A 14,189-nucleotide genomic window follows, 5' to 3' on the forward strand; every position below is an offset into this window, starting at 1 on the left:
TTCGTGACCGATTCCTCGGCACAAATCGCTCTTACTTTCCCCCTCGTTCCTTTGATTTACGCCAGCCCCTTTTCCTGACCACGGATTTTTCTGTGATAACCAGTGGTAAGACACGGAGCTTAGCCGTTTAGAATCTCTGCGGTGCCTTCAATCGTCAGTTCCCGTACCGTTTGACGACGCCACGTTTAATCAGTATTTCGTAATTCCTTGCACCGGGGGTGTACACAGTGTTCCTCCAACTGTTTTCTCGACCTTGGCTATGGCCATGAATCTTCGCGGAATTCATTTTCTCTAACCAGGATGAGAATGGGAGTCGCGGCGCGAATTTCAAACGAACAGGGAAAGGGCGGGAGAAAAGTAAGACGTGGGCTCGGAAGTTTTCTTAATTATGCGAGTGTGCGTAGCCCCCGAGGATAAACCCCGGGTCCCGACAATCCCGGTGCCGTCTTCCTCCCCGTGGACGACGTCTCTGTTTCGACTCTCCCGTCTCATCCCCGTCCCGTCTCGACTACTCTTCTCCTCTACGTGACGTGAACGTTGAACGTCCGTCGCTCGACATACAGTCCAAACCAAGAGTACTCTACGTCCCATGAATTTTATGGTCTTTTGTACACGGGTTCAGTTACGAAAAGATTCATCATAACAGAGAGAAAAAGAGCTAATAGAAATTATAATTTCTTTGTGTCATTTAATGAAACGGTTTTAAATAGGCTACAGTATTATCTTAGAATTGTCTCTGAAACCATTAATAATTTTATAAGCAAAAGATATTTATGGCTTCCCTTCTGATTTCTAGTATGCTTGATTTAGATTCGGCGAGAGTAGAGTCGTAGTTATGATAAGTTAAAGGGATGAGGGTACCCTGATATGATACGCAAAAAGTCGTCAGAATTTATGTTGAACTTTCCCGATGGTCTCTCTGTGAGTTTTATAATATGGAGACTAGACCATGGGGTAATATTTTAGAGTTAAACTAACGAGAGAGCGATTTAAATATTTCCAGAGTATTGGAATTATGCAAAAATGTAGAATTAAAATTAGAATGATTTAATACCAGATAATTATAATAATTATTCAGTCATAATATATGACACAATGTGTATTAGAAATTCATACAATAGATTGAAAAACTAAAGAAAGGATGAGATAGCAAACGGTTATGATAACGCAGGACATATTCTGTTTTTTTTTTTTATCTTTTTTTGTGAAACGTGCGGTTTGGGCTGTGACAGTATGCCTCGAGGGGTTGAAGGTCCGATCCGGTGTCCCTTCGACTCCTTTGAGCTTTCTTCATCATATCAGCCCCTTCGTCTCCCCCATATACAGAGCCGTGCGGTCGACCGTTTGCGCGGGCCGACCGATATGGAAATAAGATCGATATACCATTGTTTCGCGGTTTGCACCGCGAAATTGGGTCGTATTTTATTTGTCGGGGTTGGAACCCGTCGGGGCGAGGAGCCGCGGCGACGTTCCCCTGCTCTCCACGCGACAGTCAAGACCACCGTATACGCCCTGATTTATTGATCGCCGATCGTGCCTTTCTTCCTTGATATTCATGATACGATTGCTTCCCGCCTATTTTCCGTCGGGGTAGTGGCGGGGTCCCCCTTCTGAAAAGGCCTATCTCAGCGAAATGACTCGCAGTCGATTTCGATTATTTCTGCCCGTTGTACCAGGTGCATTTTATACGATTTTCTGGTTACACGAGAATCGAATGGGATTGTAAGATGATGACAAACGTTCGTTCGATGTTCGATTTAGATTATTTCGCTGCTTTTCTGTATATGTGCATCGTATGCGGTGACTGCATTGATAACTGAGATGCGAATTATCGATTTGAAGAATCGCGACGGGAGTGAAACGGCTCGCGATACTCGAGATCATCGAATTACCGGCGGGAGCTTTCTCGCGGGGATGCGTCGTAAAATCTAGATGAAAATTACGTTGAAACGAGGCGAGGGTACGTGCTCGGCATATTATATCGCGCGGGTGGAGAGAGGGATGAAACGGGCGCTTCGTGGGCGGAACGAATAAAAAGAATACGAGAGAGACAGAGAGAGAGAGAGAGAAAGAGAAAGGAGAAAAGAGAAGGTAGGAACGTGACTATCGCGTCTATTCGTATTACGTTATGTCAAAGCCGACGCATCCATCATACAGCCGGTGACACTCGGCCTCTTTTTCATCTGCACACGCGCGCGCGCGCGCCAACCACGCGGGGATCCACGGCTCATCCCACGGGACGTTTCCAGACACCGACGACGCTGACGTGACCTCCAAGGTGACGCCGCGACGCCTTCAGGAATACGCGCGCACTGCGAACCTCCTATCTCTACCCGCGCCCGCGTAATTTCGTTCTTGTCATCGGCCAATTTTTTCTCTCCGACGCAAGCATGCCTGCGGCTCCATTCTCATTTTTCTGATACATTTCCTGCTGAGTACAAGAGACAATATTGATAATGTTAAGAAAATAGTCAACGATCAATTTTATTAACGTAGAAACATTTTTGTATGAATTTTCATGTAAATTAGAAAATATTTGAAGCACACTGTACTTCACAAAATTAGACTGAGAGCGACACGGTCGAACGGTTTCGATTAACGAAGGCGGCGCGAGGTCTCTTTGAAAAATGAATTACGACGACGCGAGGACGTCGGACAATTTTAATTCGACCTCGTAACTCACGCCTTCAAGGCATTTTAATTGTTCAAAATGCACCGTGCTACTTCTTTGATGTTCCGCGAAGTAAACTGTTACACAAACGCCTCCGAAGAGATTGGAAGCAGCTTTCCTGGTTTTTTTTTTTTATTTGCGACTGGGCATTGATTGGCGACGGGACGGTGGGAATCCTCTTTCGGCGTTAACAGGCCACCACCGGACCGGATTATTCCCAATTATTTCGCGTCCACCTCGGCTGGCCGATAAACGGGCCGGCGAGTGACCGGGCGACAATTAATCGCGCGTATTACGCAAACGAATCGTGGCAGGGGGATATTGTTACTTTGCGTGAAGAGAGTGCTCGCTCCCGGCGGTGTACAGAAGAGAATATGTACATACACGTATGTAATACATGTCCCTTTGATGCCTCTCCATTATCGACGCCATTCGGAGTCGGCCGCGATCAAAAGTAAACCGCGGACCACTTCACTTTCGCTTTCTGCGAAAAAAGCGAACGCTGCCACTCGAAACGAGAAAGCTCCTCCCGTCGAACAAAAGCCGGCTCTCGCGCCGGAACCATAAGTTAATCAGAGCCGTTGTACGGAGGAACCTGTGCCGTAGTTTCGCGCAAGAAGGGTCGAGGGACGAGAGCGATGGGGCGGCGGTGTGTCTCGCGTTCCTCGAAAGGAAGCCGCGTTTGAACGAGCCGTTGGTCTAATTACCGATGCGAACGCAAAGGCAGGAGAGAGAGAGAGAGAGAGAGGGGCCGCCGCGCGATCCTCTTAGCGGGCGTCCCGCGCTGCCCGTTTCCTCGCCGCGAGATTACGCGCCGCGGCCACCGCGGTGCAGCAACAAGCGAGCTGAGGGATCTTTGTTGTCCGCGCGGGCGTGTGCGCGAGCAGACGGGAGCGGGTAACGCGTAAGCCTTCTCGAAACTTGGTGAATACTTGGCTGGAACAGGAAACTTCTTGCACCGAGTGAATGTCGGATGAAAGACGGAAGGGATAAGACGGGAGGGAAGCAGCGGAACGGTGCAGAGCCAGAGGGGATCTTTCGCAAGAAGTCGAGGCTCGCTGGTACTCGCTCGCTCGCTCGCTCGGGATTGGTTTCCGCTCCGACGTTCCTTACCGGCTGCGTATGGACATCTCGGAGCTCGTCTGCGCGTCTCGCGAGCGAGCGAGCGAGCTAGCGAGCCTTCTAGTCACAATTTCGCTATTGCCTCTCGCAGTGTACACAGACGCGTCCCTCCTGATTGCGTACCACCACTCTCTCCCTTTCTCTTTCTCTGCCTGTTCTCTTCGATCTTCCGGCTGCAATTCCGCGGGCCGTTCCTTCTGTATCAAAGTTCCGAATCCTCGGATCTTCCCCTGTTTAAGGCAGTTACGGCAAAATATAGACACAGCTCGTTTGTTGAAAATCTTCTTACACTCTATGTACCTCCAGTACTTCAATTCCATAAGCATACATCCTTACGCACTGAGCGTATCCCTCGTTCCAGTAGTTACAGAAGATTGTTCACTGTATTATGGACTCGAACTTCATCGTCTGGAATTACGTTGTTCATTTAATGGTTCGTTTGATCGATACTAGCGGCTGTATTACAACGGTGAATATGTGGCATAATAATGGAATTAACTCTTATCGCGATGCTCATACAAAGTAGCGAATGAACGCTGTGGGTAAAAAACGTTGCCCGATCGCCGGGCCCGACAAGAATTCATAGCCGGCGCTATTACACCGTGACGTGGGCATTGCACCGGTCATCCGCACGCTAGACATTAAATGAAAACGAACTGATAGTTTACAGGCTTGCAAGATTCGTTGTACTCGATTAGAAAATATTTTGCTGAATTCCACGATATTCATTCAAAAGTAATTTGTAGCTTGGAGTATCTAGAATCTCAGTAGAAGTTGTAAAAAATATTAAAGCTATTTCAATCGGTAACAATTTAACCCATTCGCTGCCAAGCCTAAATTATATGAAGTCATTCCTATTGCCATTTATATTTTGAGTGCTATTGTTTACCAAAACCCTGTTATTTCTTGGTAAGAGCACATATATTATCATACATAATCATTTAGAAGCAGAAAACCAAAGACGAGTATACTCGTCGTTGGCAATGGGCCTTCAAAAGAGCCTGCATGTTATAATATATTTAAAGCAGGACGAGTATACTCGTCCTGGCAATGCGTGACACCCTGCCAAAGACGAGTATACTCGTCCTTGGCAGCGAATGGGTTAACAATTTAAAATTGGACATTTATCCTGTTGCACTAGTATGTTTTTTTTATAGACTTTACTCTTTAACTCTTGATTTCGGTTTATTTTTTAAAATGTAAATGGAAGCGAAAAGTTTTAACGCGCGGTTGGACGGGATTTCAGGGGTTTGGAAAGTCGCATAGTTTCCAGTGGCGGCACGCAGACGTTGCGTGTCCACGGGGTAACGGTTGCGCAGGGGATGAACTGCACGGAATGGGCGGGGGCGGGTGGAGAGTGCGTGCAGCTTCGACCGTTTGTCGTCACGTACGCGGCCGACCGGGTACGCGAATAGTTTGCAAATTAAGATCCTGTACGGCTGGCGAACAGCACGATGACCGAGCGACAGTCACGTTGGGACACTCGCTGAATTGATTTGCCTCGCTTCTTGATAGTGGAAAATGATCTATTCACGGGAGGACGGGGATAGATAATACTGAACTGTTCGATTCGTAAACGGGTAGATTCCATCAATAGTGCTGCGCGGCGATCGATCCAGTCTTACAGACGATATTATTTCGAAACAGTACCGCGAAGAAAATTGCATTCCTCCGTTGGATATCGACGAGTATTAAACTCGACCGGCTATATCTTCTCTTTTTTTTCCCCCGTTTCGAGCCCCTTATCTGGACAGAAGTCGAAGGGAACGGCAGTCCCCGTTGGATATTCTGTTTGCTTTTATCGTCCGATCGCATAGCCACAGGCAGCGAGACGGTTCGAATTAAATAAAGCTACGCGGGTATTTACGGTCTGGCAAAGATGTATCTGCGGTTCGCGATTGCAATTACCGATGGCCGATTGGAACTGAAAGATTCGACGATCTCTGAGTCTCCCTGTTACAGGGAAGGGACCAATAAGTAAACAGACACGAGACATGACTTCTTGTATTAAGAATATCTTCTCCCAATTTCACTTGGCCAACGATTTCCGATTATTGTGACTTATCCGTGAATTGCAGCCATCCTGTTTGTTACGATCCATAATCGTAACTGTAATTTTTGCGATTTAAATCAGATGTCAGATTATTGAAAAGCTTCTGCTAGGCAGAGTTGCCTTACCTCCGCCTATTTACAATTTTCCTAATAGCGTTTAAACCTCGAAGGGTCGAGTATCGTTTTTTAAATTCGACGACGATCATAAATGTTCGAGGAGGCGACGATCCGCGGGATCAGGGAAAGATTCACGGTGATCCGAGGCACGCGCGAACAACCGTGGAAATCTGATTTGTGTTAGGGAAAAGTTTGATTGCCGCCTCGATCGCGCGTGTCACCCCCGATCTGACGGAAATATTCGACGCCCTATCACGCGTGAATCCGAATCGTCTCCTACGATGGAACCTAATTTTCTGGCTCGTAAACCCGCGGCCATCGCATTTCCACCGAAGTTATAACTCCGCGTCTTCCTCGAATAAAAACAAAGTCTGGTTAATTATACCCGGCGGAGAAGCTTTCTAATGAATCGAGTTGCGAGAACCAATTTCGAAGGCCAGATTCGTGGAACGAATCGGCCAACTTCGACGGTATTTCGGAAAGATCAATGATTCGGCTTCGTCGCGACGAATATACTGCGAGTTCGAGAAAACTCGCAGTTGTTTGCACGCGGTGGCTCCGCGAGAAATAAGAACGCGCTTCTCGAGTATTCGGCTAGCTTTTTAGCGACGCGCCCGTGGGACTTAAACCCTGTCCGGACTATCTCGAACTCGTCCCAACTTTCCCCCTCGAAACTACTTCCTTGCCTCGCGGTTAAAACGCCTTTACAATTTGATAAACAGTCGAGATTGAAGTGAAATAATAAAACGACCGCATTGTACGCTGGTTTAAAAGATGGACGATTTTGAAGGGAGGGGGGGGGGAGGGAATGAAATTTCTTGAAACCCTGTCGCCGTTTGAAGGCGTATACCGGGCATTTATTGGGCGGGATAGAATTTTATTGGCGCAATATCGAGTAACTTTCATTTGTCAACAGTGACGATGCTCGTTGGCTGTCGTTTCTCTTCAAAGCGCTCACGGGGGAGCTGAGCGGGGAGAAGGGTTGGCTGCCGGGACGGTGGGTCACATGTCCGTGGAACGAATAAATTTTCGATAAACCGACGTCGATGGGCAACGGGCGATCGCGCACCGATTTTCGCGTGTCCCGACGACGCGACGCGACGGCGCGTATCGAATATCCGTCGTTGAAATAACACGTTGAAATATGCCACGCGCACGACGGGCTACCAAATGTCTGAGCGCCGCGGACCGACCGAATAAATCATAGCGCGCCAGTCCGTCGTTCCAGACGTTGACCCGATCACCGTCCCCGGTGACCCGTAAGGAACTCGCCGATGCAAAATTCATGACCGCGACGAGACCGGATTAACCCGGTGAACACGAGCTCCTTTTAAGAGCAACGGGCCACGTCCTATCGATTGGAAAACATTTGGACAGTCCACGAAGAAAAACAGTCGCTCTCTGGTTAAAAATAACAAATCCAAGGCAAAGCCGCTTTCGATTCCTAAGCGAGTACCGCGGGGAACACGTTAACAAGCAGGGAAGGGAGCGGGTGGCTCGTAGATCACGAGACGAAGCGTCGAACCCTCGAAATATCGAGGGGCTGAAGGTTCTGGTTAGCATAATGTCAGTCGGGAACCGGCGGGGGGTGGCTCAGGTAAGACGGTGAGGAATTTCTTAAAAATGTCAGACAGGACTTTGGCGTAGTCGCAGGGGAGAAGTCGCGCGTTCTATAAAGGGGTCGCTATAAAATTTCACGTTATCGACAGTCTAGGTGAACACGGGTTGATGCGAGCCGACAAAATACCCATACAAAGCGTCGTCGGGGTCGCGAAAAGTCTCGCCAAGTATCGACGATTCATGCTGAAAATTACCTCTGACAAAAAATTTTTTTTATCAACGTGATAACGTAAGGATAGAAACGTGTAAACAATGAAAATATAAAAGCAATCTTTTATCTATTATCGAATATTCATTTATTACATTTAATCGGAAACTTTTCCTAGTTAACACCAACTAACTTTTCCATAGAGGATTATAATTATCTTAAAATAGTTGATCGATAATTTCCTTTCATTACCACTAACTAGAAATGGCTTAATGAAATTCGTTTGCCTCGTGGCTCTCGTTACTGGAACGAGCTAACGGGATCTTCGAGCCGGAAATTACGGCGCACTTAAATATGACAATATCCCCGCGAACCACTAAAACCACGGCACCTGGATTGCGCGATTTTACGGTCGTTCGTGAGAACAGGCTCGATGACATTCGCATAGTTAGGGAACTGCCCTAATACGAGCCGTGCTTTTACGTGCAAACAATAAAACGCGTGCACCAGGTACCGACCGCGAAGTGCTCGGTTGGTGCTCCGGGCTGCCGACGCGACTGCTCCGTATATTTTTTCTCGATTTCCCTCTGCGTTCCATCAGCTTAATCTTCCACCGGCAAACTCGATAAAACGTCACAGCGCGAGACGCGACGCGCACCTTTCTTTCTATTTTTCTCGAAAGCGGAGGAACAGAAGACGCCTACTTTCCTCGCATCAGCCAACTTCGTATCACGCCACGCTATTGAACGCAGACTCAAATGTATTATCTATAAAGATACTCCCTACACTCTGCCAGACTTTCCACCCTTCTGTATAACGCTGGTAAAATACACTTGCCGCGAGTCAGAACAAATAAGATTCTTGGAACTACGAGAATTTTTAAAATCGCTTCAACTGGAATACTGTGAAAAAAAATTGTTTGAGATGCTCCGAGGGGAGGCTCGTGAAACGGTTTTGACATCGTGTAAGTAGACGATAGGAAGTTGGTGAAAATTCGCGTCGACCCAGCTAATATTTACGGTTCCATCCCGCTTATTGGTAGACGCTCTCGCCCTCGCGCGTCGGGATTCCGGGCCGGAGGGTTCGCCGTCGCGGTCGCGAAATATAACATGACCTTTAATGCTGCCCGGGACCCCGTGTAATATCTCTAATGCCAGCCCGGACGAACCGGAACCGGCACGTCCCCGATAATACACTTTTCCGCCCGGTTCCTCTTCTCTCCTCTTTGCTCGCCGGCTTTCGTGCAATTACCTGCCGAGACATCGTCCATCTCCCCGGAGATCCTGACTAAGGAGTCGGTCGGACAGACTTTCCCGGGATCTACGCTCTCTCGCGCCGCCCGACAATGTAACAGGATCGCCGCAACATCGTGCAGTAGTATAGACGTTGTTGCGGTCAGCCGCGACTACCTTCTGAGTAGTTGGAGCCAAATGCGAGCCGACAGGTGCTCGCTCTCCGAGTGCCAGTGTCCGGTTTGCGATTGGCACCGCCCGTCCGAGTCCGATCCATCGGCTTTTTAACTTCGTTCTCATCCGAAGTGATTCGATTTTTGAATTCGACAAAACTGTACGATGGTTTGATTTAATATTTAAAAATGAGCGCGACGCATTGTAAAACGAGTCGGTCGAGTGTCACCCGGCGTCCAGGTAGACTCAAGGGTGTGCTTTGACGCCGCGTAACCATATTTCACCGCGGGATTACTTTTTCGCGTACTTCCGCCTCCCCCTAACCGTTTCTTCGCGTTCTTTTTTTTTCATCTCGCCGATCCGTTCTCTTCGCTCCATGGCCGATAAATACGCGGCGGTTTTCATTGCACTCGCGCATCGTCTCTGCGTACATCCGCGCCCCTGCAACCGTTCGGCTGCAACCAACCCCCGTCCACCCCGTTGATGGACGAGGAGCAGCGTTCATCCCCCTTCTATATACATCAATTTGGCGAGTTCGCGTGTTCGCGTACATATATGCGGCCGTGTAGTATATCGAAGGGTGCCGGGGTGATATTTTCTCCCCGTGCCACCCCCGTCCTCCCGCCTCGCGCGTTTCACCCCCCCGACGTCGATTTCGCGTTCCCTCAGCCGCGGCTCGGCTCCGACTCTCCTTTCTCTCTGTTCCATTCCGTTCTTATCAATTCGAGCGTAATGTGTCTGCAGGATGAAACGCGTTCGCAGGATCACAAAGGGAACCGAAGGACCCCGCCGAGAAGGGGTTCGCCTCGTTCGGTCCATCTGTGTAGCCCGCAATTTCCGCCTTTGCCCGCTCGCCGAGACTCTTTTCGCTTCATTTTTCTTGCGAGCCGCGCCGTGAATCCTCGTCGTCCCGAGTTTATCGATAAACGTGTACGCGAACGTGTAGGGAGGCCAGTAAATGACGAACGACGTTGCCGAACGCCGTGATTTTCGCTTCCCTGTAAAATGGCCTGTCCCTTCGCGTCAATCCCGATACGTTCGTCATTTTTCTTCCCGAGATGCGCCCCCGCGCCAAACATTAAACCAGCGATGCATTTGTCAAAATAATATTAGATAGTATGTTTGCGTTTTCCGACGCGTCGTGGAAAACGTCGAATACGAATCGAGGGTTCGGTTTCGGTTTGCACCCGGGATAAAACGGTGGAAGCGATTCAATCAGCGCCGGGTGGCTGAGACCATCTGAGACTTCCTTTCCCTTTCTCTTTATCCTCGATCGTTTCCCGGCGAACCCGGATGATTTACGGCACGGGGACAGAATGCAATGTATGTAAGTTAAACGGTAAGTTCTGCGCGTGTTCCCTCCCCTCCCCCCCTGATTCGCAATGCATTTCACGAAACGACAGGTCTAATGCTTTACCTCCGTGGGAACCCGAGACGAGTTTCGTTACAGGCGAGCATACGTGAGATTGCTTTCGATCCCGCCCCGGCTTTTACGCGAACGATCATTCTCTCGTTATAACGAATTCGTCGAATTCGAACTGTGGCGAATTCGAGAAAGGTGTCGGATCTGCTGCTACTGCGAGTCTGGCGAAAAATCGTGACGAAGGGCGAGCGAGGGAGAAACGGGAGAGGAGCCGATGAATACGTGAACGGGATTTTTTCGCGAATCGATTATGGCAATTCAATCAAGGGGAACGCGGCGGGGACAGAGAGTGGGGTTGGGGGAGAGGGTACCGGGGCGATGCGGTTTATCCCAGACTTCCATCTGAGCCTTCTCGGATGTTCTCCATCCATCCTGCCGGGATCCTCCGGTGTTTTCTTTCCGTTTCCGGGTAAACGAATAACCGAGGGAAAATTGCATACGATTCGAATATAGAAAAGTGTTAAACAATTCATCCGGTTTCGAGTTCGGAACCAGGGAACGGTTTTCGTCCACTCAATCACGGTTCCAATTATTTTTAATCAATTCCTTTCGGGCCTCACCGAGTGGAAAAGGGTGGACATAACGCGGCGGAGGAACGACCCGGTGTACGCATTCTTCGTCGCGATGGGCGTGGTGGCATCGCGTGCCCGCGTCTTTTTTTCAAGTTTTTAATTCCAGACAGGCGTGGGCACGCGGCGTATCTGCGACAGATATGCGACCTTACTAACGGCGTCCGACGTTTAAAGCGCTTCGCGCCATAATTTCCTTGATTAAGCCGAGATACGTGGCGAGTTGCCAAGGAGGGGCGGCGCGGGGCCCCGGGTCGTCCGCCCGGCGTCGTAAATAACATCGCGAATTAAGCGTGTAATTTCCGTGCGAATTACGAGGCGGGCGCGACCCTCCGTGTTCCTCGATACTTTCGTCGTTATAAAAAGGAGCGAAGAGAGCGGAATGAAAAACGAAGGAGTTTTCTACAATGGGGAGAAATTTATGATCGCGGCTACGCGAGAGGCTCTGACGGAATCCGTCAAACATCCGTCCGGCACGGGCGACGGGACGTGGAGATCGATCGATACGCAGATGGGTTGCAATCCGATTACGTCCGGAACATTTTTATAGCCCCTCCTCGCGTTTTAATCGCGTTCACCCCCTTGACCCGTTCTCGCTCTGTCAACTGAAGAATCAGATTTCGCCGTTCCGTTCCGACACTCCATTTTTTTTTTTTTTCAATGCTGCCCGACGTAATAAAATATGACATCGCGATTCGTGATACGGTCTACTCTATCTGTGGAACATTCCTCTGTTTTAAGCTTGTATTACGGGTGTTATCGATTTTTTTGTAAAGCACCCGATATCGCAGGTGATAGTTGATTATAGCCGTTTCGTTGAAGATTGAGAACGCACCGGTACGCATCTGTTCCTCGTGATTGATGCGTAGATTGCGTTTGTGCGACGCGCACCTGTGTCACCCAGGGTCCCGTGCTTCGTTTTCGGAGCCTCGAAACTTGATGACAGAAATGACCAATTTTTCCACCCTCGTATAAGGGAGAACTGTCACATTTAAATGCAAGGAAACTTGAATACAAAAATAATCCTAAGCTTACGTAGCAAATTGTTTTATTAGTGACTGTACTTATAAATAAAACACACTTTCTATTTGATCTGATTAAAAGAAACGTTTTAGGGATTAACTATGAGACAGTGATAATTACAATACGTTTTCCAATAAAAATAATAAAATCGATAGATATAAAATAATTTCGTGTGCTACTTCGTATTGATTTTCCTCTGAATTTTTCTATAATGTTCCACGTAAAAGTGAGTAATACAGTTGCTGGCTGAAGGATTTAATTACGTAGACTTTGTAGAAAGGAAATTTGACGTGTCGCGAGTACATTTCCCCGATGATGCTGTTGACTCTGGCGTCTGGCTGTTGCTAAGTAGATCCCAAGTTTCCTGCCCGGAAGGTAGGAACTTGCCGTTTAAATATTTGACCGAGTAAAATAAGTTTCGACGATCGACGCTCGACGGTCAACCAGGAATCGTCGCCGGTTCGCTTTAATCCGCGCGGGTTCCAACGTGGAATATCCACGGTTCGTTGACGCGGCACGGCGATTCCGATGGCCGCACGCGTCGTTGAGCGTGGCCGAAAAATCGACGGCTAGAAATAAAAAAAAGAAAAAAAATGTGTTAAAAACAAAAAAACGGTTCAAAACGCTGGTACTAGTTTAGGATCGTGAAATCGTTGCTAGAGGCACAGCGACGCGAGGGCATAATTAAAACGGACGTTAAATTCAAAATGTGATTCGAGTGCTTGCGATATAAAATCTCGTCGCTGATTGGACGATTTGAAAACTGCTAACTTTTACGGGCACTTGATGATTCAGTTTCCTTTAAAATCAATTGTCAAAACTGCACTGTTCCCGCCGTCATTTTATCACGGAAACGAACTGTAAATTTTTTGTGACACGACTGGAAAAACGCAGCCGCGTGCCCGGTAACGAACTTTTTACACCAGCGCGTCGCAGGTCGCGTTTAAAAAGTCATACGGTCGCACGCGGTATCATCTTCTCGCGAGACTATTAGCCTCGGTCCATGAAGAGAACCGGCAAACGGCGCGGATTATATTCGTGGCGCGCGTAATGCGGCCGGAAGTCGCGGTGGCCTGGCACAACACGCGGCAGCACGGTTGATAACCGGTCCGTGTCCGACCCCCGCGTTCGCGGCTCTTTCTATTTTTTATGACGCCCCCGCGGGGCGCGCGAATGCTTGCATGCGTACACCGCAATCGTTCTCTCTCCTGCGAGAGAGGGACGAAGAGGGAATGAGAGAACGAGAGAGAGAGACCAGGGCTCTCTCGTTGGTATTTCCAATTTCACAGAGCGTGGGTTAACGAGGCCCGAGGGCTGGGGAAGTTAGGGCGACCGAGCCCCTGGAACCTCCTCCCCGCCCCGAAACCGAGTCCTACGGTCCCACCGTGTTACACACCTCTTCCTTCCATCCTCCCGTTCCACCCCTTTTATACGACCCCGCGCATCGGGGTGGGTTCCGGCACATTACCTTCGCTGATTACCGGGCTGCCCCGCGGAGTATGTCACCCAGTCACCCTCGAGACGCATACCTTCCGGAATCCGGCGACCCTTTTCCTGCTGCCGCCTCTTCCTAGCCAGATAGGCATCGCCGGGAAACGTTCGAGACGAACGAACGGCCCTGCACGGCTTCTCGCTTTCCTCTCTCCCGAGATTTAAGCGGTTCCCTCTCGGTTTCACGGTGCGTGCTCGCCTGCCGAATTCCGCGCCTTGAAAAGTTTATTAGACACGCGAGGCAACGTTACGGTACATCTTCAATCTTCGGAAAAAAGATTTCTTTCAATCCTTGCACGATAAATGTACGCCAGATGAATCAATGGAAACTAATAGTTCATTATTCAACTTCTTATTTTTACTGGATTTTTTTATTTAACATAAGACGTCACTGAGTGGATGCGTCCAATGCAAATGCAGATTTTTCAATGCTCTTTAATAATGTCAATAAATAGGAGATGATGTTTTATGGTACTTCGCATTGATTCGTCTCTCGGTTGAAAGATCGTATCTCTTAAGGATATATTTTGGCTATACAGTCAATCCC

At 48.7% G+C, this 14,189-nt stretch overlaps 1 protein-coding gene across 5 annotated transcripts in view; it reads left to right on the forward strand.

The window, feature by feature from the left end:
* Positions 1-14,189, forward strand: part of LOC108624168 (kinesin-like protein CG14535) — a 265,820-nt gene that overhangs the window by 164,773 nt on the left and 86,858 nt on the right. The gene's annotated exons all lie outside the window — the stretch shown is intronic.

This window comes from Ceratina calcarata, unplaced genomic scaffold (assembly GCF_001652005.2).
Source record: "Ceratina calcarata isolate Rehan_Ccalc_2016 unplaced genomic scaffold, ASM165200v1 scaffold301.2, whole genome shotgun sequence".
Lineage (NCBI taxonomy): Eukaryota > Metazoa > Arthropoda > Insecta > Hymenoptera > Apidae > Ceratina > Ceratina calcarata.